This window comes from Struthio camelus, chromosome 3, assembly GCF_040807025.1.
Source record: "Struthio camelus isolate bStrCam1 chromosome 3, bStrCam1.hap1, whole genome shotgun sequence".
NCBI lineage: Eukaryota > Metazoa > Chordata > Aves > Struthioniformes > Struthionidae > Struthio > Struthio camelus.
The window spans coordinates 810,915-837,798 of NC_090944.1; the positions used below are offsets into that span (position 1 = coordinate 810,915).

At 61.3% G+C, this 26,884-nt stretch overlaps 5 non-coding genes across 5 annotated transcripts; all 5 read left to right on the forward strand.

Annotated features, from left to right (window-relative positions):
* Window positions 1-164, forward strand: LOC138066941 (U1 spliceosomal RNA). Its single transcript, XR_011140651.1, has one exon. It is a non-coding gene; the product is annotated as a U1 spliceosomal RNA (small nuclear RNA).
* A 5,395-nt stretch (window positions 165-5,559) lies between these two features.
* On the forward strand, window positions 5,560-5,723 carry LOC138066942 (U1 spliceosomal RNA). Its single transcript, XR_011140652.1, has one exon. It is a non-coding gene; the product is annotated as a U1 spliceosomal RNA (small nuclear RNA).
* A 5,276-nt stretch (window positions 5,724-10,999) lies between these two features.
* Window positions 11,000-11,163, forward strand: LOC138066943 (U1 spliceosomal RNA). Its single transcript, XR_011140653.1, has one exon. It is a non-coding gene; the product is annotated as a U1 spliceosomal RNA (small nuclear RNA).
* Window positions 11,164-16,906: 5,743 nt separating this feature from the next.
* LOC138066944 (U1 spliceosomal RNA) lies at window positions 16,907-17,070 on the forward strand. The gene has a single exon (XR_011140654.1). It is a non-coding gene; the product is annotated as a U1 spliceosomal RNA (small nuclear RNA).
* A 5,660-nt stretch (window positions 17,071-22,730) lies between these two features.
* Window positions 22,731-22,894, forward strand: LOC138066945 (U1 spliceosomal RNA). The gene has a single exon (XR_011140655.1). It is a non-coding gene; the product is annotated as a U1 spliceosomal RNA (small nuclear RNA).
* Window positions 22,895-26,884: the final 3,990 nt, after the last annotated feature.

A 26,884-nucleotide genomic window follows, 5' to 3' on the forward strand; every position in this document is an offset into this window, starting at 1 on the left:
ATACTTACCTGGCAGGGGAGACACCATGATCAGGCAGGTGGTTTTCCCAGGGCGAGGCTCATCCCTTGCACTCCGGGTGTGCTGACCCCTGCGATTTCCCCAAATGCGGGAAACTCGACTGCATAATTTGTGGTAGTGGGGGACTGCGTTCGCGCTCTCCCCTGGCCGGCCCGTGCAAAGACAGACGGACAGACAGACACACGGACGGACGGAGGGGGCGGGCGGGCAGGCCGGGGCCGGGGCCGGGGCGGGCGCCCCGCAACGAGCCGCCGCCTCCAGCCGCCGCCGGGGGCAGCGCTCCGCCCAGCGCCGCACGCCCTGCCCTCCGCCTCCTTGGCCCCGACGGCCCCTTCCTGACCCCTCAGCCACCTCCTGCCCACCACCACCCCCGGGCCCTGCCCTGCACAGCTGCTCTCCAACACCTCGCACCCGCACCCGCAGCCGCAGCCAGACGGGAGGCCGCGCTTGCCTCGGCTCACCTTCCGCAGCCTCCCTCGGCCACCGCTCCAGCCTCTCCAGCACCCTCGGAAGGGCAGCGCAGCCCGCTGGGGCCTCCGCCGCTCCTCCCGCTGTGCCATCGTCAGCAGCCTTGCTGCGCGGCCGCTCCCTCCCTAAAGGACGTACGGCAGGACGTTAGTAGGCTGAGTAGCATCCGAGAGGATGAGCAGGAGATGGACAGGGCGTTCTCGGAGACTGTGCAGCTCCAGGAGTCCCCAGCCCCCACTGCAGCGGAGTTGTCGGAGGGCTCAGCACCGTGTGTAAAGGTGCATCCTAACGCTGTTGAAGAGGGCTGGAAGCTGGTGACCTCTCGTAGAAGGAGAAAGGCTCTTGCTCCTCCTCAAGAGTTGCCTGTGGAGAACAAGTCTAGCGCCCTCCAAGCCGAGGAGGAGCTGGGCATGGCTCCAAGGGAGGCAACTGGCCTGGCAGACCCTGTGCCGTGCAGGAAGCCCCGGAGGAAGCGGCGAGGGATTGTTGTGGGTGACTGCCTGCTGCAGGGGACGGAGGCGCCTCTCTGCCGACCTGACCTCTTGTCCAGAGAGGTTTGCTGCCTGCCAGGGGCTCGAATAAGAGAGGTCGTGGAAAGACTGCCAAGGCTCGTCCACGCATCGGACTACTACCCTCTGCTCATCTTCCACGTGGGTGCTAACAACACGAAAGGCAAACTGGAAACCATCAAACGGGACTTCAGAGCTCTGGGAATGGTGGTCAAGGGTCTGGGAGCCCAGGTCGTTTTCTCCTCAATCTTGCCTGTGAGGGGAAAGGATGGGAGGAGGAGTAGACGAGTTGTCCAAGTTAACAGCTGGCTGCGCCGCTGGTGTTGGCAACAGGGCTTTGGTGTCTATGACCGTGGGACCCTGTTTGAAGATCAACAGCTGATGGGGAGCGATGGGATCCACCTTACCAAGCAGGGCACGCGTGTCTTTGCCAACAGATGGGCCAGCCCGGTAAGGAGGGCTTTAAACTAGGCAAGATGGGGGAAGGGGAGTGGTATAGTGGCAGGGGAGTCAGTAAAACACCGCTCAAGTCAGGATGCCTCCAGCGGGTGCATACAGCCAGGGGAGACAGCGTGGAACATGGCTATGGAGGATCCTCTTGCACCTCTCCTGGCAAGCTTGCATGCTTGACTGGCTCTCTGAAATGCCTATATACCAATGCACGCAGCATGGGGAATAAGCAGGAAGAGTTAGAGATGTGTGTGCGGTCGCAGGGCCATGATCTCATTGCGGTTACAGAGACAGGGTGGGATAGTTCACAGGACTGGGATGCTGTCGTGGATGGCTACGTGCTTTTTAGGAAAGACAGGCCAGGAAGGCGAGGTGGTGGAGTTGCTCTTTATGTGAGGGAGCAACTAGAATGTGTGGAGCTCTGCCTCGGGGTGGATGAAGAGCAAGTGGAGAGCCTATGGGTAAGGATTAAAGGGCAGGCTGACACGGGTGACACTGTTGTGGGGGTTTACTACAGGCCACCTGACCAGGAGGAAGTCATCGATGAGGCCTTCTACCGACGGCTGGAAGTAGCCTCACGATCACAGGCCCTGGTTCTCCTGGGAGACTTCAACCACCCTGACATCTGTTGGCAAGACAGCACAGCTAGGCACAAGCAGTCAAAGAGGTTCCTGCAGAGGATTGATGATAATTTCTTGACTCAGGTGGTGGAGACGCCAACGAGGAGAGGCGCAATGCTCGACCTTGTACTAACAAACAAAGAAGGTCTAGTTGGAGAGGTGAAGGCTGGGGGCAGCCTTGGCTGCAGTGACCATGAGATGGTGGAGTTGAGGCTCCTACGAGGAGGGAGCAGGGCAATGAGTGGGACTGCAACGCTGGACTTGAGGAGAGCTAACTTTGGCCTCTTCAGGGACCTACTTAGGGGAATCTCCTGGGGTAGGGCCCTGGGGGGAAGAGGGGTCCAAGAAAGCTGGTTAATATTCCAGCATCACTTCCTCCAGGCTCAAGATCAGTGCATCCCTCTGAGGAAGAAGTCCAGCAAAGCGGATTCGGCAGGAGACCTGCATGGATGAGCAAGGAACTCCTGGCCAAACTCCAACAGAAGAAGGAAGCACACAGAATGTGGGAAAGGGCACAGGCCACTTGGGAGGAATACAGGGACGTTGTCAGAGTGTGCAGGGATGCGACAAGGAAGGCTAAGGCCCACTTGGAATTCAGCCTGGCCAGGGATGCCAAGGCCAACAAGAAGGGCTTCTTCAAATACATCCGAGGCAAAAGGAAGACTAGGGAAAACGTGGGCCCGCTGCTGAATGGGGCGGGTGCCCTGGCAACAAAGGATATAGAGAAGGCAGAGTTATTGAATGCTGCCTTTGCTTCAGTCTTCACTGCTAAGGCCAGTCCTCAGGAATTCCAGACCTTGGAGACAAGAGAGGAAGTCTGGGGAAAGGAAGACTCTGCCTCGGTGGAGGAGGATCAGCTTAGAGATCTTTTGTCCAAACTTGACATCCATAAATCCATGGGCCCCGATGGGATGCACCCACGAGTGCTGAGGCGGCTGGCGGCTGTTATCGCTAGGCCACTCTCCATCCTCTTTGAAAGGTCCTGGAGATCAGGAGAGGGGCCTGAGGACTGCAAGAAAGCCAACGTCACCCCAGGCTTCAAAAAGGGCAAGAAGGAGGAGCCAGGAAACTACAGGCCCGGCAGCCTCACCTCCATCCCCGGCAAGGTGATGGAACAGCTCCTCCTGGAGGTCCTCACTAAGCATGTGGAGGACAAGGTGGTGATCAGGAGTAGTGCGCATGGATTGCCCAAAGGGAAATCATGCTTGACCAATCTGATAGCCTTCTATGACGGGATGACTGGCTGGGGAGAGGAGGGGAGAGCAGTGGACTTCAGCAAGGCTTTTGCCACTGTCTCCCATCCCATCCTCCTAGGTAAGCTCAGGAAGTGTGGGCTAGATGAGTGGACAGTGAGGTGGATGGAGAACTGGCTGGATGGCCGAGCTCAGAGGGTTGTGGTGAATGGCGCAGAGTCAAGTTGGAGGCCTGTAGCTAGTGGTGTCCCCCAGGGCTCAGTCCTGGGCCCAGTCTTGTTCAATATATTCATCAATGACCTGGAGGAAGGGGCAGAGTGCCCCCTCAGCAAGTTTGCTGATGATACTAAACTGGGGGGAGAGGCTAACACACCAGAAGACTGGGCTGCCGTTCCGAGGGACCTGGATAGGCTGGCGAGCTGGGCCGAGGGGGACCTCCTGAAGTTCAACAAAGGCAAGTGCAAGGTCCTGCACCTAGGGAGAAAGAATCCCATGCACCAGGACAGGCTGGGGGTTGACCTGCTGGAAAGTAGCTCTGCCGAGAAGGACCTGGGAGTGCTGGTGGGCAACAAGTTAAACATGAGCCAGCAGTGTGCCCTTGTGGCCAAGAAGGCCAATGGTGTGCTGGGCCGCATTAGGCAGAGTGTTGCCAGCAGGTGGAGGGAGGTGATCCTGCCCCTCTCCTCAGCCCTGCCGAGGCCTCCCCTGGAGTACAGTGTCCAGTTCTGGGCTCCCCAGGACAAGAGAGACATGGCACTCCTGGAGAGAGTCCAGCGGAGGGCTACCAAGAGGATTAGAGGGCTGGGGCACCTCTCCTAGGAAGAAAGACTGCAAGAGCTGGGCCTGTTCAGCCTGGAGAAGAGAAGACTGAGAGGCGATCGCATCAACGTGTACACGTATCTGAAGGGGGAGTGTCAAGAGGATGAGGCCAGCCTCTTCTCCGTGGTGCCCAGCAACGGGACAAGAGGCAATGGGCAGAAACTGAACCACAGGAAGTTCCACCTAAACCTGAGAAAAAACTTCTTTGCTGTGAGGGTGACAGAGCACTGGAACAGGTTGCCCAGAGAGGTGGTGGAGTCTCCTTCCCTGGGGAGATTCAAAACCCGCCTGGACGCCACCCTGGGCAATATGCTCTAGGTGACCCTGTTTGAGCAGGCAGGTTGGACTAGATGATCTCCAGAGGTCCTTTCCAACCTCAACCATTCTGTGATGCTGTGATTCCTCGATGACCTGGAGGAAGGCCCGCAGTGCGCCCTCAGCAAGTTTGCTGCTGCTACTAAAGTGGGGGGCAGTGGCTGACTCCTGAGGGGCCTGGAGCAGCTCTCCTCTGCAGAAAGGCTGCGAGAGCTGGGCCTCTTTAGCCAGGAGAAGAGAAGCCGGCGAGGCGATCTCCCCAACGTGTACCAGTCTGTGAAGTGGGGGGCGAGGGGGGGTGCGTGGAGAGCATGGGGCCAGCCTCTTCTCCGTGGTGCCCAGAAGTCAGGGAGATCCTGGCCCGCAGCTGCTTGTGGCTGGGCGCAGCCGGGCGGAGGTGCTGCGCGGCCCTGGCAGGGGCGGCGGGCAGGCGGAGCGGCCGGTGCTGGCGCGCTTCCGCCGGGCGCCGCTGCAGGAGGGAGGCGGCGTTTGCTCTGTGGCCGGCGCAGGAGCCTCTCCCGGCTCGGCTCGGCTCGGCTGGGCTCGGCTGGACTCGGCTGGGCTGGACTCGGCTGGACTCGGCTGGACTCGGCTGGACTCGGCTGGACTCGGCTGGGCTCGGCTGGACTCGGCTCGGCTGGGCTGGACTCGGCTGGACTCGGCTGGACTCGGCTGGACTCGGCTCGGCTGGGCTGGACTCGGCTGGACTCGGCTGGACTCGGCTGGACTCGGCTGGGCTGGACTCGGCTGGGCTGGGCTGGGCTCGGCTCGGCTCGGCTCGGCTGGACTCGGCTGGACTCGGCTGGACTCGGCTGGACTCGGCTGGACTCGGTTCGGCTGGACTCGGCTGGACTCGGCTGGACTCGGCTCGGCTCGGCTGGACTCGGCTCGGCTCGGCTGGGGGGCGGGAGGGGCGTGTGCGGGAGGGGCGGTGCGGGGCGTGTCCATGCAGATGAGGGGTCGCGGGGGCCGGCGGGAGCGGTGTTCGCGGGCCGAGGCGGGGCGGGCGGGGGGCGGCGGGAGGTCGGGGCGCGCGTGGGGCGCGGCGGGGCGGCGGGGCGGGGTCGGGGGGTGGGCGGGTGTCGGGGTCGGGGGTGTTGCTGTGGGTGTGCGCGGGGTGTGTGTGTGTGGCGGGGGTTGTTGTGGGGCGGCGTGGGGTGGCGGGGCATACTTACCTGGCAGGGGAGACACCATGATCAGGCAGGTGGTTTTCCCAGGGCGAGGCTCATCCCTTGCACTCCGGGTGTGCTGACCCCTGCGATTTCCCCAAATGCGGGAAACTCGACTGCATAATTTGTGGTAGTGGGGGACTGCGTTCGCGCTCTCCCCTGGCCGGCCCGTGCAAAGACAGACAGACACACGGACGGGGCGGGCGGGCAGGCCGGGGCCGGGGCCGGGGCGGGCGCCCCGCAACGAGCCGCCGCCTCCAGCCGCCGCCGGGGGCAGCGCTCCGCCCAGCGCCGCACGCCCTGCCCTCCGCCTCCTTGGCCCCGACGGCCCCTTCCTGACCCCTCAGCCACCTCCTGCCCACCACCACCCCCGGGCCCTGCCCTGCACAGCTGCTCTCCAACACCTCGCACCCGCACCCGCAGCCGCAGCCAGACGGGAGGCCGCGCTTGCCTCGGCTCACCTTCCGCAGCCTCCCTCGGCCACCGCTCCAGCCTCTCCAGCACCCTCGGAAGGGCAGCGCAGCCCGCTGGGGCCTCCGCCGCTCCTCCCGCTGTGCCATCGTCAGCAGCCTTGCTGCGCGGCCGCTCCCTCCCTAAAGGACGTACGGCAGGACGTTAGTAGGCTGCGTAGCATCCGAGAGGATGAGCAGGAGATGGACAGGGCGTTCTCGGAGACTGTGCAGCTCCAGGAGTCCCCAGCCCCCACTGCAGCGGAGGTGTCAGAGGGCTCAGCACCGTGTGTAAAGGTGCATCCTAACGCTGTTGAAGAGGGCTGGAAGCTGGTGACCTCTCGTAGAAGGAGAAAGGCTCTTGCTCCTCCTCAAGAGTTGCCTGTGAAGAACAAGTCTAGCGCCCTCCAAGCCGAGGAGGAGCTGGGCATGGCTCCAAGGGAGGCAACTGGCCTGGCAGACCCTGTGCCGTGCAGGAAGCCCCGGAGGAAGCGGCGAGGGATTGTTGTGGGTGACTGCCTGCTGCAGGGGACGGAGGCGCCTCTCTGCCGACCTGACCTCTTGTCCAGAGAGGTTTGCTGCCTGCCAGGGGCTCGAATAAGAGAGGTCGTGGAAAGACTGCCAAGGCTTGTCCACGCGTCGGACTACTACCCTCTGCTCATCTTCCACGTGGGTGCTAACGACACGAAAGGCAAACTGGAAACCATCAAACGGGACTTCAGAGCTCTGGGAATGGTGGTCAAGGGTCTGGGAGCCCAGGTCGTTTTCTCCTCAATCTTGCCTGTGAGGGGAAAGGATGGGAGGAGGAGTAGACGAGTTGTCCAAGTTAACAGCTGGCTGCGCCGCTGGTGTTGGCAACAGGGCTTTGGTTTCTATGACCGTGGGACCCTGTTTGAAGATCAACAGCTGATGGGGAGCGATGGGATCCACCTTACCAAGCGGGGCACGCGCGTCTTTGCCAACAGGTGGGCCAGCCCGGTAAGGAGGGCTTTAAACTAGGCAAGATGGGGGAAGGGGAGTGGTATAGTGGCAGGGGAGTCAGTAAAACACCGCTCAAGTCAGGATGCCTCCAGCGGGTGCATACAGCCAGGGGAGACAGCGTGGAACATGGCTGTGGAGGATCCTCTTGCACCTCTCCTGGCAAGCTTGCATGCTTGACTGGCTCTCTGAAATGCCTATATACCAATGCACGCAGCATGGGGAATAAGCAGGAAGAGTTAGAGATGTGTGTGCGGTCGCAGGGCCATGATCTCATTGCGGTTACAGAGACAGGGTGGGATAGTTCACAGGACTGGGATGCTGTCGTGGATGGCTACGTGCTTTTTAGGAAAGACAGGCCAGGCAGGCGAGGTGGTGGAGTTGCTCTTTATGTGAGGGAGCAACTAGAATGTGTGGAGCTCTGCCTCGGGGTGGATGAAGAGCAAGTGGAGAGCCTATGGGTAAGGATTAAAGGGCAGGCTGACACGGGTGACACTGTTGTGGGGGTTTACTACAGGCCACGTGACCAGGAGGAAGTCATCGATGAGGCCTTCTACCGACAGCTGGAAGTAGCCTCACGATCACAGGCCCTGGTTCTCCTGGGAGACTTCAACCACCCTGACATCTGTTGGCAAGACAGCACAGCTAGGCACAAGCAGTCAAAGAGGTTCCTGCAGAGGATTGATGATAATTTCTTGACTCAGGTGGTGGAGACGCCAACGAGGAGAGGCGCAATGCTCGACCTTGTACTAACAAACAAAGGTCTAGTTGGAGAGGTGAAGGTTGGGGGCAGCCTTGGCTGCAGTGACCATGAGATGGTGGAGTTGAGGGTGCTACGAGGAGGGAGCAGGGCAATGAGTGGGACTGCAACGCTGGACTTGAGGAGAGCTAACTTTGGCCTCTTCAGGGACCTACTTAGGGGAATCTCCTGGGGTAGGGCCCTGGGGGGAAGAGGGGTCCAAGAAAGCTGGTTAATATTCCAGCATCACTTCCTCCAGGCTCAAGATCAGTGCATCCCTCTGAGGAAGAAGTCCAGCAAAGCGGATTCGGCAGGAGACCTGCATGGATGAGCAAGGAACTCCTGGCCAAACTCCAACAGAAGAAGGAAGCACACAGAATGTGGGAAAGGGCACAGGCCACTTGGGAGGAATACAGGGACGTTGTCAGAGTGTGCAGGGATGCGACAAGGAAGGCTAAGGCCCACTTGGAATTCAGCCTGGCCAGGGATGTCAAGGCCAACAAGAAGGGCTTCTTCAAATACATCCGAGGCAAAAGGAAGACTAGGGAAAACGTGGGCGCGCTGCTGAATGGGGCGGGTGCCCTGGCAACAAAGGATATAGAGAAGGCAGAGTTATTGAATGCTGCCTTTGCTTCAGTCTTCACTGCTAAGGCCAGTCCTGAGGAATTCCAGACCTTGGAGACAAGAGAGGAAGTCTGGGGAAAGGAAGACTCTGCCTCGGTGGAGGAGGATCAGCTTAGAGATCTTTTGTCCAAACTTGACATCCATAAATCCATGGGCCCCGATGGGATGCACCCACGAGTGCTGAGGCGGCTGGCGGCTGTTATCGCTAGGCCACTCTCCATCCTCTTTGAAAGGTCCTGGAGATCAGGAGAGGGGCCTGAGGACTGCAAGAAAGCCAACGTCACCCCAGGCTTCAAAAAGGGCAAGAAGGAGGAGCCAGGAAACTACAGGCCCGGCAGCCTCACCTCCATCCCCGGCAAGGTGATGGAACAGCTCCTCCTGGAGGTCCTCACTAAGCATGTGGAGGACAAGAAGGTGATCAGGAGTAGTGCGCATGGATTGCCCAAAGGGAAATCATGCTTGACCAATCTGATAGCCTTCTATGACGGGATGACTGGCTGGGGAGAGGAGGGGAGAGCAGTGGACTTCAGCAAGGCTTTTGCCACTGTCTCCCATCCCATCCTCCTAGGTAAGCTCAGGAAGTGTGGGCTAGATGAGTGGACAGCGAGGTGGATGGAGAACTGGCTGGATGGCCGAGCTCAGAGGGTTGTGGTGAATGGCGCAGAGTCTCGTTGGAGGCCTGTAGCTAGTGGTGTCCCCCAGGGCTCAGTCCTGGGTCCAGTCTTGTTCAATATATTCATCAATGACCTGGAGGAAGGGGCAGAGTGCCCCCTCAGCAAGTTTGCTGATGATACTAAACTGGGGGGAGAGGCTAACACACCAGAAGACTGGGCTGCCATTCCGAGGGACCTGGACAGGCTGGCGAGCTGGGCCGAGGGGGACCTCCTGAAGTTCAACAAAGGCAAGTGCAAGGTCCTGCACCTAGGGAGAAAGAATCCCATGCACCAGGACAGGCTGGGGGTTGACCTGCTGGAAAGTAGCTCTGCCGAGAAGGACCTGGGAGTGCTGGTGGGCAACAAGTTAAACATGAGCCAGCAGTGTGCCCTTGTGGCCAAGAAGGCCAATGGTGTGCTGGGCCGCATTAGGCAGAGTGTTGCCAGCAGGTGGAGGGAGGTGATCCTGCCCCTCTCCTCAGCCCTGCCGAGGCCTCCCCTGGAGTACAGTGTCCAGTTCTGGGCTCCCCAGGACAAGAGAGACATGGCACTCCTGGAGAGAGTCCAGCGGAGGGCTACCAAGAGGATTAGAGGGCTGGGGCACCTCTCCTAGGAAGAAAGACTGCAAGAGCTGGGCCTGTTCAGCCTGGAGAAGAGAAGACTGAGAGGCGATCGCATCAACGTGTACACGTATCTGAAGGGGGAGTGTCAAGAGGATGAGGCCAGCCTCTTCTCCGTGGTGCCCAGCAACGGGACAAGAGGCAATGGGCAGAAACTGAACCACAGGAAGTTCCACCTAAACCTGAGAAAAAACTTCTTTGCTGTGAGGGTGACAGAGCACTGGAACAGGTTGCCCAGAGAGGTGGTGGAGTCTCCTTCCCTGGGGAGATTCAAAACCCGCCTGGACGCCACCCTGGGCAATATGCTCTAGGTGACCCTGTTTGAGCAGGCAGGTTGGACTAGATGATCTCCAGAGGTCCCTTCCAACCTCAACCATTCTGTGATGCTGTGATTCCTCGATGACCTGGAGGAAGGCCCGGAGTGCGCCCTCAGCAAGTTTGCTGCTGCTACTAAAGTGGGGGGCAGTGGCTGACTCCTGAGGGGCCTGGAGCAGCTCTCCTCTGCAGAAAGGCTGCGAGAGCTGGGCCTCTTTAGCCGGGAGAAGAGAAGCCGGCGAGGCGATCTCCCCAACGTGTACCAGTCTGTGAAGTGGGGGGCGAGGGGGGGTGCGTGGAGAGCATGGGGCCAGCCTCTTCTCCGTGGTGCCCAGAAGTCAGGGAGATCCTGGCCCGCAGCTGCTTGTGGCTGGGGGCAGCCGGGCGGAGGTGCTGCGCGGCCCTGGCAGGGGCGGCGGGCAGGCGGAGCGGCCGGTGCTGGCGCGCTTCCGCCGGGCGCCGCTGCAGGAGGGAGGCGGCGTTTGCTCTGTGGCCGGCGCAGGAGCCTCTCCCGGCTCGGCTCGGCTGGGCTCGGCTGGACTCGGCTCGGCTGGACTCGGCTGGACTCGGCTGGACTCGGCTGGACTCGGCTGGACTCGGCTGGACTCGGCTGGACTCGGCTCGGCTGGACTCGGCTGGACTCGGCTGGACTCGGCTCGGCTGGACTCGGCTGGACTCGGCTGGACTCGGCTCGGTTCGGCTGGACTCGGCTGGACTCGGCTGGACTCGGCTGGACTCGGCTCGGTTCGGCTGGACTCGGCTGGACTCGGCTGGACTCGGCTGAGCTCGGCTGGGGGGCGGGAGGGGCGTGTGCGGGAGGGGCGGTGCGGGGCGTGTCCATGCAGATGAGGCGTCGCGGGGGCCGGCGGGAGCGGTGTTCGCGGGCCGAGGCGGGGCGGGCGGGGGGCGGCGGGAGGTCGGGGCGCGCGTGGGGCGCGGCGGGGCGGCGGGGCGGGGTCGGGGCGTGGGCGGGTGTCGGGGTCGGGGGTGTTGCTGTGGGTGTGCGCGGGGTGTGTGTGTGTGGCGGGGGTTGTTGTGGGGCGGCGTGGGGTGGCGGGGCATACTTACCTGGCAGGGGAGACACCATGATCAGGCAGGTGGTTTTCCCAGGGCGAGGCTCATCCCTTGCACTCCGGGTGTGCTGACCCCTGCGATTTCCCCAAATGCGGGAAACTCGACTGCATAATTTGTGGTAGTGGGGGACTGCGTTCGCGCTCTCCCCTGGCCGGCCCGTGCAAAGACAGACGGACACACGGACGGACGGACGGGGCGGGCGGGCCGGGGCCGGGGCCGGGGCGGGCGCCCCGCAACGAGCCGCCGCCTCCAGCCGCCGCCGGGGGCAGCGCTCCGCCCAGCGCCGCACGCCCTGCCCTCCGCCTCCTTGGCCCCGACGGCCCCTTCCTGACCCCTCAGCCACCTCCTGCCCACCACCACCCCCGGGCCCTGCCCTGCACAGCTGCTCTCCAACACCTCGCACCCGCACCCGCACCCGCACCCGCACCCGCAGCTGCAGCCGCAGCCAGACGGGAGGCCGCGCTTGCCTCGGCTCACCTTCCGCAGCCTCCCTCGGCCACCGCTCCAGCCTCTCCAGCACCCTCGGAAGGGCAGCGCAGCCCGCTGGGGCCTCCGCCGCTCCTCCCGCTGTGCCATCGTCAGCAGCCTTGCTGCGCGGCCGCTCCCTCCCTAAAGGACGTACGGCAGGACGTTAGTAGGCTGCGTAGCATCCGAGAGGATGAGCAGGAGATGGACAGGGCGTTCTCGGAGACTGTGCAGCTCCAGGAGTCCCCAGCCCCCACTGCAGCGGAGGTGTCAGAGGGCTCAGCACCGTGTGTAAAGGTGCATCCTAACGCTGTTGAAGAGGGCTGGAAGCTGGTGACCTCTCGTAGAAGGAGAAAGGCTCTTGCTCCTCCTCAAGAGTTGCCTGTGAAGAACAAGTCTAGCGCCCTCCAAGCCGAGGAGGAGCTGGGCATGGCTCCAAGGGAGGCAACTGGCCTGGCAGACCCTGTGCCGTGCAGGAAGCCCCGGAGGAAGCGGCGAGGGATTGTTGTGGGTGACTGCCTGCTGCAGGGGACGGAGGCGCCTCTCTGCCGACCTGACCTCTTGTCCAGAGAGGTTTGCTGCCTGCCAGGGGCTCGAATAAGAGAGGTCGTGGAAAGACTGCCAAGGCTCGTCCACGCATCGGACTACTACCCTCTGCTCATCTTCCACGTGGGTGCTAACAACACGAAAGGCAAACTGGAAACCATCAAACGGGACTTCAGAGCTCTGGGAATGGTGGTCAAGGGTCTGGGAGCCCAGGTCGTTTTCTCCTCAATCTTGCCTGTGAGGGGAAAGGATGGGAGGAGGAGTAGACGAGTTGTCCAAGTTAACAGCTGGCTGCGCCGCTGGTGTTGGCAACAGGGCTTTGGTTTCTATGACCGTGGGACCCTGTTTGAAGATCAACAGCTGATGGGGAGCGATGGGATCCACCTTACCAAGCGGGGCACGCGCGTCTTTGCCAACAGGTGGGCCAGCCCGGTAAGGAGGGCTTTAAACTAGGCAAGATGGGGGAAGGGGAGTGGTATAGTGGCAGGGGAGTCAGTAAAACACCGCTCAAGTCAGGATGCCTCCAGCGGGTGCATACAGCCAGGGGAGACAGCGTGGAACATGGCTGTGGAGGATCCTCTTGCACCTCTCCTGGCAAGCTTGCATGCTTGACTGGCTCTCTGAAATGCCTATATACCAATGCACGCAGCATGGGGAATAAGCAGGAAGAGTTAGAGATGTGTGTGCGGTCGCAGGGCCATGATCTCATTGCGGTTACAGAGACAGGGTGGGATAGTTCACAGGACTGGGATGCTGTCGTGGATGGCTACGTGCTTTTTAGGAAAGACAGGCCAGGCAGGCGAGGTGGTGGAGTTGCTCTTTATGTGAGGGAGCAACTAGAATGTGTGGAGCTCTGCCTCGGGGTGGATGAAGAGCAAGTGGAGAGCCTATGGGTAAGGATTAAAGGGCAGGCTGACACGGGTGACACTGTTGTGGGGGTTTACTACAGGCCACGTGACCAGGAGGAAGTCATCGATGAGGCCTTCTACCGACAGCTGGAAGTAGCCTCACGATCACAGGCCCTGGTTCTCCTGGGAGACTTCAACCACCCTGACATCTGTTGGCAAGACAGCACAGCTAGGCACAAGCAGTCAAAGAGGTTCCTGCAGAGGATTGATGATAATTTCTTGACTCAGGTGGTGGAGACGCCAACGAGGAGAGGCGCAATGCTCGACCTTGTACTAACAAACAAAGGTCTAGTTGGAGAGGTGAAGGTTGGGGGCAGCCTTGGCTGCAGTGACCATGAGATGGTGGAGTTGAGGGTGCTACGAGGAGGGAGCAGGGCAATGAGTGGGACTGCAACGCTGGACTTGAGGAGAGCTAACTTTGGCCTCTTCAGGGACCTACTTAGGGGAATCTCCTGGGGTAGGGCCCTGGGGGGAAGAGGGGTCCAAGAAAGCTGGTTAATATTCCAGCATCACTTCCTCCAGGCTCAAGATCAGTGCATCCCTCTGAGGAAGAAGTCCAGCAAAGCGGATTCGGCAGGAGACCTGCATGGATGAGCAAGGAACTCCTGGCCAAACTCCAACAGAAGAAGGAAGCACACAGAATGTGGGAAAGGGCACAGGCCACTTGGGAGGAATACAGGGACGTTGTCAGAGTGTGCAGGGATGCGACAAGGAAGGCTAAGGCCCACTTGGAATTCAGCCTGGCCAGGGATGTCAAGGCCAACAAGAAGGGCTTCTTCAAATACATCCGAGGCAAAAGGAAGACTAGGGAAAACGTGGGCGCGCTGCTGAATGGGGCGGGTGCCCTGGCAACAAAGGATATAGAGAAGGCAGAGTTATTGAATGCTGCCTTTGCTTCAGTCTTCACTGCTAAGGCCAGTCCTGAGGAATTCCAGACCTTGGAGACAAGAGAGGAAGTCTGGGGAAAGGAAGACTCTGCCTCGGTGGAGGAGGATCAGCTTAGAGATCTTTTGTCCAAACTTGACATCCATAAATCCATGGGCCCCGATGGGATGCACCCACGAGTGCTGAGGCAGCTGGCGGCTGTTATCGCTAGGCCACTCTCCATCCTCTTTGAAAGGTCCTGGAGATCAGGAGAGGGGCCTGAGGACTGCAAGAAAGCCAACGTCACCCCAGGCTTCAAAAAGGGCAAGAAGGAGGAGCCAGGAAACTACAGGCCCGGCAGCCTCACCTCCATCCCCGGCAAGGTGATGGAACAGCTCCTCCTGGAGGTCCTCACTAAGCATGTGGAGGACAAGAAGGTGATCAGGAGTAGTGCGCATGGATTGCCCAAAGGGAAATCATGCTTGACCAATCTGATAGCCTTCTATGACGGGATGACTGGCTGGGGAGAGGAGGGGAGAGCAGTGGACTTCAGCAAGGCTTTTGCCACTGTCTCCCATCCCATCCTCCTAGGTAAGCTCAGGAAGTGTGGGCTAGATGAGTGGACAGCGAGGTGGATGGAGAACTGGCTGGATGGCCGAGCTCAGAGGGTTGTGGTGAATGGCGCAGAGTCTCGTTGGAGGCCTGTAGCTAGTGGTGTCCCCCAGGGCTCAGTCCTGGGTCCAGTCTTGTTCAATATATTCATCAATGACCTGGAGGAAGGGGCAGAGTGCCCCCTCAGCAAGTTTGCTGATGATACTAAACTGGGGGGAGAGGCTAACACACCAGAAGACTGGGCTGCCATTCCGAGGGACCTGGACAGGCTGGCGAGCTGGGCCGAGGGGGACCTCCTGAAGTTCAACAAAGGCAAGTGCAAGGTCCTGCACCTAGGGAGAAAGAATCCCATGCACCAGGACAGGCTGGGGGTTGACCTGCTGGAAAGTAGCTCTGCCGAGAAGGACCTGGGAGTGCTGGTGGGCAACAAGTTAAACGTGAGCCAGCAGTGTGCCCTTGTGGCCAAGAAGGCCAATGGTGTGCTGGGCCGCATTAGGCAGAGTGTTGCCAGCAGGTGGAGGGAGGTGATCCTGCCCCTCTCCTCAGCCCTGCCGAGGCCTCCCCTGGAGTACAGTGTCCAGTTCTGGGCTCCCCAGGACAAGAGAGACATGGCACTCCTGGAGAGAGTCCAGCGGAGGGCTACCAAGAGGATTAGAGGGCTGGGGCACCTCTCCTAGGAAGAAAGACTGCAAGAGCTGGGCCTGTTCAGCCTGGAGAAGAGAAGACTGAGAGGCGATCGCATCAACGTGTACACGTATCTGAAGGGGGAGTGTCAAGAGGATGAGGCCAGCCTCTTCTCCGTGGTGCCAGCAACGGGACAAGAGGCAATGGGCAGAAACTGAACCACAGGAAGTTCCACCTAAACCTGAGAAAAAACTTCTTTGCTGTGAGGGTGACAGAGCACTGGAACAGGTTGCCCAGAGAGGTGGTGGAGTCTCCTTCCCTGGGGAGATTCAAAACCCGCCTGGACGCCACCCTGGGCAATATGCTCTAGGTGACCCTGTTTGAGCAGGCAGGTTGGACTAGATGATCTCCAGAGGTCCCTTCCAACCTCAACCATTCTGTGATGCTGTGATTCCTCGATGACCTGGAGGAAGGCCCGGAGTGCGCCCTCAGCAAGTTTGCTGCTGCTACTAAAGTGGGGGGCAGTGGCTGACTCCTGAGGGGCCTGGAGCAGCTCTCCTCTGCAGAAAGGCTGCGAGAGCTGGGCCTCTTTAGCCGGGAGAAGAGAAGCCGGCGAGGCGATCTCCCCAACGTGTACCAGTCTGTGAAGTGGGGGGCGAGGGGGGGTGCGTGGAGAGCATGGGGCCAGCCTCTTCTCCGTGGTGCCCAGAAGTCAGGGAGATCCTGGCCCGCAGCTGCTTGTGGCTGGGGGCAGCCGGGCGGAGGTGCTGCGCGGCCCTGGCAGGGGCGGCGGGCAGGCGGAGCGGCCGGTGCTGGCGCGCTTCCGCCGGGCGCCGCTGCAGGAGGGAGGCGGCGTTCGCTCTGTGGCCGGCGCAGGAGCCTCTCCCGGCTCGGCTCGGCTCGGCTCGGCTGGGCTCGGCTGGACTCGGCTGGGCTCGGCTGGACTCGGCTGGACTCGGCTGGACTCGGCTGGACTCGGCTGGACTCGGCTCGGCTGGACTCGGCTGGACTCGGCTGGACTCGGTTGGACTCGGCTGGACTCGGCTGGACTCGGCTGGACTCGGCTGGACTCGGCTCGGCTGGACTCGGCTGGACTCGGCTGGACTCGGCTCGGCTGGACTCGGCTGGACTCGGCTGGGCTCGGCTCGGCTGGACTCGGCTGGACTCGGCTCGGCTCGGCTCGGCTCGGCTCGGCTGGACTCGGCTGGACTCGGCTGGACTCGGCTGGGCTGGACTCGGCTGGGCTCGGCTCGGCTCGGCTCGGCTCGGCTCGGCTGGACTCGGCTGGACTCGGCTCGGCTGGGCTGGACTCGGCTGGACTCGGCTGGACTCGGCTGGGCTCGGCTGGGCTCGGCTGGGCTCGGCTGGACTCGGCTGGGCTCGGCTCGGCTCGGCTGGACTCGGCTGGACTCGGCTGGACTCGGCTCGGCTGGACTCGGCTGGACTCGGCTGGGCTCGGCTGGACTCGGCTGGACTCGGCTCGGCTGGACTCGGCTCGGCTCGGCTGGGCTCGGCTGGACTCGGCTGGACTCGGCTGGACTCGGCTGGACTCGGCTCGGTTCGGCTGGACTCGGCTGGACTCGGCTGGACTCGGCTGAGCTCGGCTGGGGGGCGGGAGGGGCGTGTGCGGGAGGGGCGGTGCGGGGCGTGTCCATGCAGATGAGGCGTCGCGGGGGCCGGCGGGAGCGGTGTTCGCGGGCCGAGGCGGGGCGGGCGGGGGGCGGCGGGAGGTCGGGGCGCGCGTGGGGCGCGGCGGGGCGGCGGGGCGGGGTCGGGGCGTGGGCGGGTGTCGGGGTCGGGGGTGTTGCTGTGGGTGTGCGCGGGGTGTGTGTGTGTGGCGGGGGTTGTTGTGGGGCGGCGTGGGGTGGCGGGGCATACTTACCTGGCAGGGGAGACACCATGATCAGGCAGGTGGTTTTCCCAGGGCGAGGCTCATCCCTTGCACTCCGGGTGTGCTGACCCCTGCGATTTCCCCAAATGCGGGAAACTCGACTGCATAATTTGTGGTAGTGGGGGACTGCGTTCGCGCTCTCCCCTGGCCGGCCCGTGCAAAGACAGACAGACACACAGACGGACGGACGGGGCGGGCGGGCAGGCCGGGGCCGGGGCCGGGGCGGGCGCCCCGCAACGAGCCGCCGCCTCCAGCCGCCGCCGGGGGCAGCGCTCCGCCCAGCGCCGCACGCCCTGCCCTCCGCCTCCTTGGCCCCGACGGCCCCTTCCTGACCCCTCAGCCACCTCCTGCCCACCACCACCCCCGGGCCCTGCCCTGCACAGCTGCTCTCCAACACCTCGCACCCGCACCCGCACCCGCACCCGCAGCCGCAGCCAGACGGGAGGCCGCGCTTGCCTCGGCTCACCTTCCGCAGCCTCCCTCGGCCACCGCTCCAGCCTCTCCAGCACCCTCGGAAGGGCAGCGCAGCCCGCTGGGGCCTCCGCCGCTCCTCCCGCTGTGCCATCGTCAGCAGCCTTGCTGCGCGGCCGCTCCCTCCCTAAAGGACGTACGGCAGGACGTTAGTAGGCTGCGTAGCATCCGAGAGGATGAGCAGGAGATGGACAGGGCGTTCTCGGAGACTGTGCAGCTCCAGGAGTCCCCAGCCCCCACTGCAGCGGAGGTGTCAGAGGGCTCAGCACCGTGTGTAAAGGTGCATCCTAACGCTGTTGAAGAGGGCTGGAAGCTGGTGACCTCTCGTAGAAGGAGAAAGGCTCTTGCTCCTCCTCAAGAGTTGCCTGTGAAGAACAAGTCTAGCGCCCTCCAAGCCGAGGAGGAGCTGGGCATGGCTCCAAGGGAGGCAACTGGCCTGGCAGACCCTGTGCCGTGCAGGAAGCCCCGGAGGAAGCGGCGAGGGATTGTTGTGGGTGACTGCCTGCTGCAGGGGACGGAGGCGCCTCTCTGCCGACCTGACCTCTTGTCCAGAGAGGTTTGCTGCCTGCCAGGGGCTCGAATAAGAGAGGTCGTGGAAAGACTGCCAAGGCTTGTCCACGCGTCGGACTACTACCCTCTGCTCATCTTCCACGTGGGTGCTAACGACACGAAAGGCAAACTGGAAACCATCAAACGGGACTTCAGAGCTCTGGGAATGGTGGTCAAGGGTCTGGGAGCCCAGGTCGTTTTCTCCTCAGTCTTGCCTGTGAGGGGAAAGGATGGGAGGAGGAGTAGACGAGTTGTCCAAGTTAACAGCTGGCTGCGCCGCTGGTGTTGGCAACAGGGCTTTGGTTTCTATGACCGTGGGACCCTGTTTGAAGATCAACAGCTGATGGGGAGCGATGGGATCCACCTTACCAAGCGGGGCAGGCGCGTCTTTGCCAACAGGTGGGCCAGCCCGGTAAGGAGGGCTTTAAACTAGGCAAGATGGGGGAAGGGGAGTGGTATAGTGGCAGGGGAGTCAGTAAAACACCGCTCAAGTCAGGATGCCTCCAGCGGGTGCATACAGCCAGGGGAGACAGCGTGGAACATGGCTGTGGAGGATCCTCTTGCACCTCTCCTGGCAAGCTTGCATGCTTGACTGGCTCTCTGAAATGCCTATATACCAATGCACGCAGCATGGGGAATAAGCAGGAAGAGTTAGAGATGTGTGTGCGGTCGCAGGGCCATGATCTCATTGCGGTTACAGAGACAGGGTGGGATAGTTCACAGGACTGGGATGCTGTCGTGGATGGCTACGTGCTTTTTAGGAAAGACAGGCCAGGCAGGCGAGGTGGTGGAGTTGCTCTTTATGTGAGGGAGCAACTAGAATGTGTGGAGCTCTGCCTCGGGGTGGATGAAGAGCAAGTGGAGAGCCTATGGGTAAGGATTAAAGGGCAGGCTGACACGGGTGACACTGTTGTGGGGGTTTACTACAGGCCACCTGACCAGGAGGAAGTCATCGATGAGGCCTTCTACCGACAGCTGGAAGTAGCCTCACGATCACAGGCCCTGGTTCTCCTGGGAGACTTCAACCACCCTGACATCTGTTGGCAAGACAGCACAGCTAGGCACAAGCAGTCAAAGAGGTTCCTGCAGAGGATTGATGATAATTTCTTGACTCAGGTGGTGGAGACGCCAACGAGGAGAGGCGCAATGCTCGACCTTGTACTAACAAACAAAGGTCTAGTTGGAGAGGTGAAGGTTGGGGGCAGCCTTGGCTGCAGTGACCATGAGATGGTGGAGTTGAGGGTGCTACGAGGAGGGAGCAGGGCAATGAGTGGGACTGCAACGCTGGACTTGAGGAGAGCTAACTTTGGCCTCTTCAGGGACCTACTTAGGGGAATCTCCTGGGGTAGGGCCCTGGGGGGAAGAGGGGTCCAAGAAAGCTGGTTAATATTCCAGCATCACTTCCTCCAGGCTCAAGATCAGTGCATCCCTCTGAGGAAGAAGTCCAGCAAAGCGGATTCGGCAGGAGACCTGCATGGATGAGCAAGGAACTCCTGGCCAAACTCCAACAGAAGAAGGAAGCACACAGAATGTGGGAAAGGGCACAGGCCACTTGGGAGGAATACAGGGACGTTGTCAGAGTGTGCAGGGATGCGACAAGGAAGGCTAAGGCCCACTTGGAATTCAGCCTGGCCAGGGATGTCAAGGCCAACAAGAAGGGCTTCTTCAAATACATCCGAGGCAAAAGGAAGACTAGGGAAAACGTGGGCGCGCTGCTGAATGGGGCGGGTGCCCTGGCAACAAAGGATATAGAGAAGGCAGAGTTATTGAATGCTGCCTTTGCTTCAGTCTTCACTGCTAAGGCCAGTCCTGAGGAATTCCAGACCTTGGAGACAAGAGAGGAAGTCTGGGGAAAGGAAGACTCTGCCTCGGTGGAGGAGGATCAGCTTAGAGATCTTTTGTCCAAACTTGACATCCATAAATCCATGGGCCCCGATGGGATGCACCCACGAGTGCTGAGGCAGCTGGCGGCTGTTATCGCTAGGCCACTCTCCATCCTCTTTGAAAGGTCCTGGAGATCAGGAGAGGGGCCTGAGGACTGCAAGAAAGCCAACGTCACCCCAGGCTTCAAAAAGGGCAAGAAGGAGGAGCCAGGAAACTACAGGCCCGGCAGCCTCACCTCCATCCCCGGCAAGGTGATGGAACAGCTCCTCCTGGAGGTCCTCACTAAGCATGTGGAGGACAAGAAGGTGATCAGGAGTAGTGCGCATGGATTGCCCAAAGGGAAATCATGCTTGACCAATCTGATAGCCTTCTATGACGGGATGACTGGCTGGGGAGAGGAGGGGAGAGCAGTGGACTTCAGCAAGGCTTTTGCCACTGTCTCCCATCCCATCCTCCTAGGTAAGCTCAGGAAGTGTGGGCTAGATGAGTGGACAGCGAGGTGGATGGAGAACTGGCTGGATGGCCGAGCTCAGAGGGTTGTGGTGAATGGCGCAGAGTCTCGTTGGAGGCCTGTAGCTAGTGGTGTCCCCCAGGGCTCAGTCCTGGGTCCAGTCTTGTTCAATATATTCATCAATGACCTGGAGGAAGGGGCAGAGTGCCCCCTCAGCAAGTTTGCTGATGATACTAAACTGGGGGGAGAGGCTAACACACCAGAAGACTGGGCTGCCATTCCGAGGGACCTGGACAGGCTGGCGAGCTGGGCCGAGGGGGACCTCCTGAAGTTCAACAAAGGCAAGTGCAAGGTCCTGCACCTAGGGAGAAAGAATCCCATGCACCAGGACAGGCTGGGGGTTGACCTGCTGGAAAGTAGCTCTGCCGAGAAGGACCTGGGAGTGCTGGTGGGCAACAAGTTAAACGTGAGCCAGCAGTGTGCCCTTGTGGCCAAGAAGGCCAATGGTGTGCTGGGCCGCATTAGGCAGAGTGTTGCCAGCAGGTGGAGGGAGGTGATCCTGCCCCTCTCCTCAGCCCTGCCGAGGCCTCCCCTGGAGTACAGTGTCCAGTTCTGGGCTCCCCAGGACAAGAGAGACATGGCACTCCTGGAGAGAGTCCAGCGGAGGGCTACCAAGAGGATTAGAGGGCTGGGGCACCTCTCCTAGGAAGAAAGACTGCAAGAGCTGGGCCTGTTCAGCCTGGAGAAGAGAAGACTGAGAGGCGATCGCATCAACGTGTACACGTATCTGAAGGGGGAGTGTCAAGAGGATGAGGCCAGCCTCTTCTCCGTGGTGCCAGCAACGGGACAAGAGGCAATGGGCAGAAACTGAACCACAGGAAGTTCCACCTAAACCTGAGAAAAAACTTCTTTGCTGTGAGGGTGACAGAGCACTGGAACAGGTTGCCCAGAGAGGTGGTGGAGTCTCCTTCCCTGGGGAGATTCAAAACCCGCCTGGACGCCACCCTGGGCAATATGCTCTAGGTGACCCTGTTTGAGCAGGCAGGTTGGACTAGATGATCTCCAGAGGTCCCTTCCAACCTCAACCATTCTGTGATGCTGTGATTCCTCGATGACCTGGAGGAAGGCCCGGAGTGCGCCCTCAGCAAGTTTGCTGCTGCTACTAAAGTGGGGGGCAGTGGCTGACTCCTGAGGGGCCTGGAGCAGCTCTCCTCTGCAGAAAGGCTGCGAGAGCTGGGCCTCTTTAGCCGGGAGAAGAGAAGCCGGCGAGGCGATCTCCCCAACGTGTACCAGTCTGTGAAGTGGGGGGCGAGGGGGGGTGCGTGGAGAGCATGGGGCCAGCCTCTTCTCCGTGGTGCCCAGAAGTCAGGGAGATCCTGGCCCGCAGCTGCTTGTGGCTGGGCGCAGCCGGGCGGAGGTGCTGCGCGGCCCTGGCAGGGGCGGCGGGCAGGCGGAGCGGCCGGTGCTGGCGCGCTTCCGCCGGGCGCCGCTGCAGGAGGGAGGCGGCGTTCGCTCTGTGGCCGGCGCAGGAGCCTCTCCCGGCTCGGCTCGGCTCGGCTCGGCTGGGCTCGGCTGGACTCGGCTGGGCTCGGCTGGACTCGGCTGGACTCGGCTGGACTCGGCTGGACTCGGCTGGACTCGGCTCGGCTGGACTCGGCTGGACTCGGCTGGACTCGGCTGGACTCGGCTGGACTCGGCTGGACTCGGCTCGGCTGGACTCGGCTGGACTCGGCTGGACTCGGCTCGGCTGGACTCGGCTGGACTCGGCTGGGCTCGGCTCGGCTGGACTCGGCTGGACTCGGCTCGGCTCGGCTCGGCTCGGCTGGACTCGGCTGGACTCGGCTGGACTCGGCTGGGCTGGACTCGGCTGGGCTCGGCTCGGCTCGGCTCGGCTCGGCTCGGCTGGACTCGGCTGGACTCGGCTCGGCTGGGCTGGACTCGGCTGGACTCGGCTGGACTCGGCTGGGCTCGGCTGGACTCGGCTGGGCTCGGCTGGACTCGGCTGGGCTCGGCTCGGCTCGGCTCGGCTCGGCTCGGCTGGACTCGGCTGGACTCGGCTGGGCTCGGCTGGGCTCGGCTGGACTCGGCTGGACTCGGCTCGGCTGGACTCGGCTGGACTCGGCTCGGTTCGGCTGGACTCGGCTGGACTCGGCTGGACTCGGCTGGACTCGGCTGGACTCGGCTGGGGGGCGGGAGGGGCGTGTGCGGGAGGGGCGGTGCGGGGCGTGTCCATGCAGATGAGGCGTCGCGGGGGCCGGCGGGAGCGGTGTTCGCGGGCCGAGGCGGGGCGGGCGGGGGGCGGCGGGAGGTCGGGGCGCGCGTGGGGCGCGGCGGGGCGGCGGGGCGGGGTCGGGGCGTGGGCGGGTGTCGGGGTCGGGGGTGTTGCTGTGGGTGTGCGCGGGGTGTGTGTGTGTGGCGGGGGTTGTTGTGGGGCGGCGTGGGGTGGCGGGGCATACTTACCTGGCAGGGGAGACACCATGATCAGGCAGGTGGTTTTCCCAGGGCGAGGCTCATCCCTTGCACTCCGGGTGTGCTGACCCCTGCGATTTCCCCAAATGCGGGAAACTCGACTGCATAATTTGTGGTAGTGGGGGACTGCGTTCGCGCTCTCCCCTGGCCGGCCCGTGCAAAGACAGACAGACACACAGACGGACGGACGGGGCGGGCGGGCAGGCCGGGGCCGGGGCCGGGGCGGGCGCCCCGCAACGAGCCGCCGCCTCCAGCCGCCGCCGGGGGCAGCGCTCCGCCCAGCGCCGCACGCCCTGCCCTCCGCCTCCTTGGCCCCGACGGCCCCTTCCTGACCCCTCAGCCACCTCCTGCCCACCACCACCCCCGGGCCCTGCCCTGCACAGCTGCTCTCCAACACCTCGCACCCGCACCCGCACCCGCACCCGCAGCCGCAGCCAGACGGGAGGCCGCGCTTGCCTCGGCTCACCTTCCGCAGCCTCCCTCGGCCACCGCTCCAGCCTCTCCAGCACCCTCGGAAGGGCAGCGCAGCCCGCTGGGGCCTCCGCCGCTCCTCCCGCTGTGCCATCGTCAGCAGCCTTGCTGCGCGGCCGCTCCCTCCCTAAAGGACGTACGGCAGGACGTTAGTAGGCTGCGTAGCATCCGAGAGGATGAGCAGGAGATGGACAGGGCGTTCTCGGAGACTGTGCAGCTCCAGGAGTCCCCAGCCCCCACTGCAGCGGAGGTGTCAGAGGGCTCAGCACCGTGTGTAAAGGTGCATCCTAACGCTGTTGAAGAGGGCTGGAAGCTGGTGACCTCTCGTAGAAGGAGAAAGGCTCTTGCTCCTCCTCAAGAGTTGCCTGTGAAGAACAAGTCTAGCGCCCTCCAAGCCGAGGAGGAGCTGGGCATGGCTCCAAGGGAGGCAACTGGCCTGGCAGACCCTGTGCCGTGCAGGAAGCCCCGGAGGAAGCGGCGAGGGATTGTTGTGGGTGACTGCCTGCTGCAGGGGACGGAGGCGCCTCTCTGCCGACCTGACCTCTTGTCCAGAGAGGTTTGCTGCCTGCCAGGGGCTCGAATAAGAGAGGTCGTGGAAAGACTGCCAAGGCTCGTCCACGCATCGGACTACTACCCTCTGCTCATCTTCCACGTGGGTGCTAACAACACGAAAGGCAAACTGGAAACCATCAAACGGGACTTCAGAGCTCTGGGAATGGTGGTCAAGGGTCTGGGAGCCCAGGTCGTTTTCTCCTCAATCTTGCCTGTGAGGGGAAAGGATGGGAGGAGGAGTAGACGAGTTGTCCAAGTTAACAGCTGGCTGCGCCGCTGGTGTTGGCAACAGGGCTTTGGTTTCTATGACCGTGGGACCCTGTTTGAAGATCAACAGCTGATGGGGAGCGATGGGATCCACCTTACCAAGCGGGGCACGCGCGTCTTTGCCAACAGGTGGGCCAGCCCGGTAAGGAGGGCTTTAAACTAGGCAAGATGGGGGAAGGGGAGTGGTATAGTGGCAGGGGAGTCAGTAAAACACCGCTCAAGTCAGGATGCCTCCAGCGGGTGCATACAGCCAGGGGAGACAGCGTGGAACATGGCTGTGGAGGATCCTCTTGCACCTCTCCTGGCAAGCTTGCATGCTTGACTGGCTCTCTGAAATGCCTATATACCAATGCACGCAGCATGGGGAATAAGCAGGAAGAGTTAGAGATGTGTGTGCGGTCGCAGGGCCATGATCTCATTGCGGTTACAGAGACAGGGTGGGATAGTTCACAGGACTGGGATGCTGTCGTGGATGGCTACGTGCTTTTTAGGAAAGACAGGCCAGGCAGGCGAGGTGGTGGAGTTGCTCTTTATGTGAGGGAGCAACTAGAATGTGTGGAGCTCTGCCTCGGGGTGGATGAAGAGCAAGTGGAGAGCCTATGGGTAAGGATTAAAGGGCAGGCTGACACGGGTGACACTGTTGTGGGGGTTTACTACAGGCCACGTGACCAGGAGGAAGTCATCGATGAGGCCTTCTACCGACAGCTGGAAGTAGCCTCACGATCACAGGCCCTGGTTCTCCTGGGAGACTTCAACCACCCTGACATCTGTTGGCAAGACAGCACAGCTAGGCACAAGCAGTCAAAGAGGTTCCTGCAGAGGATTGATGATAATTTCTTGACTCAGGTGGTGGAGACGCCAACGAGGAGAGGCGCAATGCTCGACCTTGTACTAACAAACAAAGGTCTAGTTGGAGAGGTGAAGGTTGGGGGCAGCCTTGGCTGCAGTGACCATGAGATGGTGGAGTTGAGGGTGCTACGAGGAGGGAGCAGGGCAATGAGTGGGACTGCAACGCTGGACTTGAGGAGAGCTAACTTTGGCCTCTTCAGGGACCTACTTAGGGGAATCTCCTGGGGTAGGGCCCTGGGGGGAAGAGGGGTCCAAGAAAGCTGGTTAATATTCCAGCATCACTTCCTCCAGGCTCAAGATCAGTGCATCCCTCTGAGGAAGAAGTCCAGCAAAGCGGATTCGGCAGGAGACCTGCATGGATGAGCAAGGAACTCCTGGCCAAACTCCAACAGAAGAAGGAAGCACACAGAATGTGGGAAAGGGCACAGGCCACTTGGGAGGAATACAGGGACGTTGTCAGAGTGTGCAGGGATGCGACAAGGAAGGCTAAGGCCCACTTGGAATTCAGCCTGGCCAGGGATGTCAAGGCCAACAAGAAGGGCTTCTTCAAATACATCCGAGGCAAAAGGAAGACTAGGGAAAACGTGGGCGCGCTGCTGAATGGGGCGGGTGCCCTGGCAACAAAGGATATAGAGAAGGCAGAGTTATTGAATGCTGCCTTTGCTTCAGTCTTCACTGCTAAGGCCAGTCCTGAGGAATTCCAGACCTTGGAGACAAGAGAGGAAGTCTGGGGAAAGGAAGACTCTGCCTCGGTGGAGGAGGATCAGCTTAGAGATCTTTTGTCCAAACTTGACATCCATAAATCCATGGGCCCCGATGGGATGCACCCACGAGTGCTGAGGCAGCTGGCGGCTGTTATCGCTAGGCCACTCTCCATCCTCTTTGAAAGGTCCTGGAGATCAGGAGAGGGGCCTGAGGACTGCAAGAAAGCCAACGTCACCCCAGGCTTCAAAAAGGGCAAGAAGGAGGAGCCAGGAAACTACAGGCCCGGCAGCCTCACCTCCATCCCCGGCAAGGTGATGGAACAGCTCCTCCTGGAGGTCCTCACTAAGCATGTGGAGGACAAGAAGGTGATCAGGAGTAGTGCGCATGGATTGCCCAAAGGGAAATCATGCTTGACCAATCTGATAGCCTTCTATGACGGGATGACTGGCTGGGGAGAGGAGGGGAGAGCAGTGGACTTCAGCAAGGCTTTTGCCACTGTCTCCCATCCCATCCTCCTAGGTAAGCTCAGGAAGTGTGGGCTAGATGAGTGGACAGCGAGGTGGATGGAGAACTGGCTGGATGGCCGAGCTCAGAGGGTTGTGGTGAATGGCGCAGAGTCTCGTTGGAGGCCTGTAGCTAGTGGTGTCCCCCAGGGCTCAGTCCTGGGTCCAGTCTTGTTCAATATATTCATCAATGACCTGGAGGAAGGGGCAGAGTGCCCCCTCAGCAAGTTTGCTGATGATACTAAACTGGGGGGAGAGGCTAACACACCAGAAGACTGGGCTGCCATTCCGAGGGACCTGGACAGGCTGGCGAGCTGGGCCGAGGGGGACCTCCTGAAGTTCAACAAAGGCAAGTGCAAGGTCCTGCACCTAGGGAGAAAGAATCCCATGCACCAGGACAGGCTGGGGGTTGACCTGCTGGAAAGTAGCTCTGCCGAGAAGGACCTGGGAGTGCTGGTGGGCAACAAGTTAAACGTGAGCCAGCAGTGTGCCCTTGTGGCCAAGAAGGCCAATGGTGTGCTGGGCCGCATTAGGCAGAGTGTTGCCAGCAGGTGGAGGGAGGTGATCCTGCCCCTCTCCTCAGCCCTGCCGAGGCCTCCCCTGGAGTACAGTGTCCAGTTCTGGGCTCCCCAGGACAAGAGAGACATGGCACTCCTGGAGAGAGTCCAGCGGAGGGCTACCAAGAGGATTAGAGGGCTGGGGCACCTCTCCTAGGAAGAAAGACTGCAAGAGCTGGGCCTGTTCAGCCTGGAGAAGAGAAGACTGAGAGGCGATCGCATCAACGTGTACA